Here is a 3,664-nt window from a genome sequence, read left to right as displayed (position 1 = left end):
GAGAGAGAGAGAAGGAGAGAGATGGGCCTCTGGCAACTTCTCCACATACTTTGATTCCAGGTATTTCGATACCCATCTTGTTTGAGCCCGCTCTCTCATCTAAAGCCTCAATTGCGCCTAAAATAATCTGCCCATTAAAAAAATCATCATCAAATTAGTTGAAAAAAATCAAAATTTGAAGGTTGGGGGGATGAGGTTAGGGCTAGGATTAGGGTTCGTACCTCAGAGTAAGAGGAGAGAGTTGAGGGCTTGCTAGCTTCATTTTCAGTGGCCATGGCAGAAGTGAGAGAGAAAAGAGAAGTTGAGATATAATGGGTGAGAGAGAGAGAGAGAGAGAGAGAGAGAGAGATGAGATTAATGATGCAGAAATTAGAAATAAATAGGGAGGGGCGCAGTTACCGAGCTCAATCAAATCAAAAGGTAAATTTGTAACTTCCGTTTGGCTTTTCTCGGTGTCCGCTACTTTGGGGCATGAACACAAATACAGTGTGTATTTAGGGATGAATCATATGGGACAAAATACAAGGGGCCGGGTCACATGGGGTTTCTACTTTTGCGGCCTAAACACATTTTTCCTAAGTATTTTTATATAAATTAATTTTCCAAAATAAAAATATATTTAATTTATAACGTCTAAATTTTTATTACTAATATGATATTAATTATCGAACAAGATAATATTCTTTACAACATAAAGAAGTATCCCCTATTTATACTATTATTAATAATTATAACTATGTGCACTAATTTATTAAAATGAATGACTTTTACTATTTTATACAATTAATAATTATTTATAATAAATTATCATATATTTATGAATTTTGTTATCATTATAAATTATTAATATAAATTATTTATAATAAATTATCATATATTTATGAATTTTGTTATCATTATAAATTATTAATATATTCTAGTGAATGACCAAATAATTTAATCATATATTTATGAATTTTGTTATCATTATAAATTATTAATATATTCTAGTGAATGACCAAATAATTTAAAAAAATAAAAAAGGTGCATAGTTAATGAGATGTTATGGATCATTGTGAGAGATAAAAAGTTAAGAGGGTAAAAAGGGAAATTAAAAGTTTTGACATGGGTATTCTCTTTATAAGTAGTATAGATTAGAGATTTTACTGAATGTTGAAATCTCAAAAATAACCAAAAACAAACAGTTCATTTTACTTATTATATATTATGTATAATTAGCAATAGAAAATAACATGTAATACATGTTTAAGATGTTTCAAAATGCGAAAATATGTTAATTAATATATATTTTTCTAATTATATATTAATTTGTAATTAGCAATACAAAAAAACATGTAATACATCTTTAAAATGTTGCAAAATGTGAAAAAAAAAGGACTTAGTACGATTAGGTATAAAAGCTTATACTTTAGTGATAGCCTTGACAAAATTGTTGTTGGTAACTTCTTTAAATTAATTGTTATTATTATTATTATTTTGGAAACTACAAAAAAGTTCTCAAGACAAGGCATAACAAATATACACCCTCTTTTTTAATCCGGAAATAAACAAGCATCATTTATTGAAAGTTGACGGCAAGTCTTAGCACGAAAAAGGAGTGCTCTTGTATGCGATTAGACTGTGTCAACCATAAATCTTCATTGTTGATAATTAATATTGTGTAATTTTTCTTTTCTAATTTGTTTCTTTGTTAAGTCTTTCCTAAGAGCAATTTGCTTTATGTTCAGCGCTTTTGCTTGTTAGGAAACGGAAAAAATAAAAATGAAGTTATAAAAAACCAAAAATTCTTTTAAATTTTGTAGACTTTGCAAGAAGAAGCCCTAAAACTTAAAAAAATCATATTTATATAAAAAAAATATGTAGAAATATATTTTACAATAAGTATATGTGAATGCTGGCTTCGTGGGGCCACTTGTGGGTGAACGAAAGGTGCAAACAAACTGGCTTCGTGGGGCCACTTGTGGGTGAACGAAAGGTGCAAACAAACCTCGTGAGTTTAGGAAGTTTAGGAATTCGTTTTGGCCACAAGATTCTCCGGTTATATAAAGGAACAAATACTGTTTCTAGGGTTTAGTGCACGGAGGGTAGGCGGTGGCTGATTTTGAGCGCAAGGGTTTTGTGCATCCCCTTTTGAGAGAGTTTTTGTATGAGGGATTTGAGAGTTTGTTTGAGGGTTTAGATTGAGTGATTGTAAGCCCTAGTTGTATTATCTCCCTCTATTAGTAGATCTCACCCCCTCCTTGCCCCATGGACGTAGGCAATTTGCTGAACCACGTAAAATTGGTTGTACTGCTATTTGTGTGATTTGTAATAGCTTTTAGGTTCCCTCGATGCGCAGTCCTAGAGCTGACGAGAGGAAGAGCTAATATCTCACTTTGATGAGATATTAGGCTTCAGATTCTTGTTCCCTTTGAGAAACAAGAATTCTTATTGCGTCTTGACTCTCTTGTTGTGCTGCCGAAGTACTGCCGAAATTTCCGCTGCGCACAACAAGTGGTATCAGAGCCCAGATTTCAGATCTAGGCTTTTTTGGTGGAGGAAGATTCTTGTGTGAATCTTAGTTCTTGGAGTTCTCGGCTTCGGTGGAGATAGCATTTTTTTGGTGGAGGAAGATTCTTGTGTGAATCTTAGTTCTTGGAGTTCTCGGCTTCGGTGGAGATAGCATTAGGAGTTGCCGTTGGAGATTTCGCTTTCTTGGAGTTCTCGGCTTCGGTGGAGATAGCATTAGGAGTTGCCGTTGGAGATTTCGCTTTTCTCGTGTGGTTAGGAAATCTATTTTGAATCCAATCTAGGGTTCAGTTGGGTGGTTCCTAATTTCTATCAAATTTATTCTTTCTCTATAATTTTGGAGTTAGTTCGTAATGGGAGAAGAATGTGAAAGCAGCAAATCGATGGCGAGTACAATACAAGTTGGTTTTCAGAACACTAAGATTAGTGTGGTGAAGTATGATGGCAAAATCAACTTTGGTTTGTGAATGAGCGACGTACAGGATGCGCTCAATGCTCAGAATTTGGAAGAGACCATCATGGTCCACGAGAGGCCACCTAAATATAAAGAGGCGGTATGGGAGAAGATGAATAGGAACGCTTGTGGGGTGATCAGGTCATGTTTGGAACAGGAGCTAAAATATGATGTGATTGGGATAACGTCTGCAATGAAGATGTGGGAAATTCTCAACAATAAGTATCTCACAAAGAGTGTTGAGAACAGGTTGCACTTGCTGCGAAGACTCTTCAGATTTCAGATGTCCAGAGGTACCTCACTAGCGGCGCATGTGAACAACTATACTAAGTTGTTGTCAGACTTGGCGAATGTTTATGAGAAGATATCGGATGAGTATAAGGCGATTATTTTGTTGGGCTACTTACCGGATGAGGAGTATGATACCTTCGTGCTCACTTTGTTGAACGGGAGATCTTCTATCAGCTATAGTGAAGTGACTAACGCTTTGACCAATTATGATTTGAGGAGGAAGGACAAGGAGACTTCCCGTGCTAGCACTTCAGGCGAGGCCTTGTCGACAAGAGGTAGAAGCCCATATCCGAAAGGTGGTAACAGAGGGAGGTCAAAATTAGCAAATAACCAATGTGCATTCTGCAAGGAGCAGGGACATTGGAAGAGAGACTGCCCGAAGCTCAAGGAGAAGGAGAATGGCAAAAAAAG

The sequence above is a fragment of the Asparagus officinalis genome, chromosome 4 (assembly GCF_001876935.1).
Source record: "Asparagus officinalis chromosome 4, Aspof.V1, whole genome shotgun sequence".
In the NCBI taxonomy this organism is placed as follows: domain Eukaryota; kingdom Viridiplantae; phylum Streptophyta; class Magnoliopsida; order Asparagales; family Asparagaceae; genus Asparagus; species Asparagus officinalis.
Note: the sequence above shows the minus strand (reverse complement) of the source record.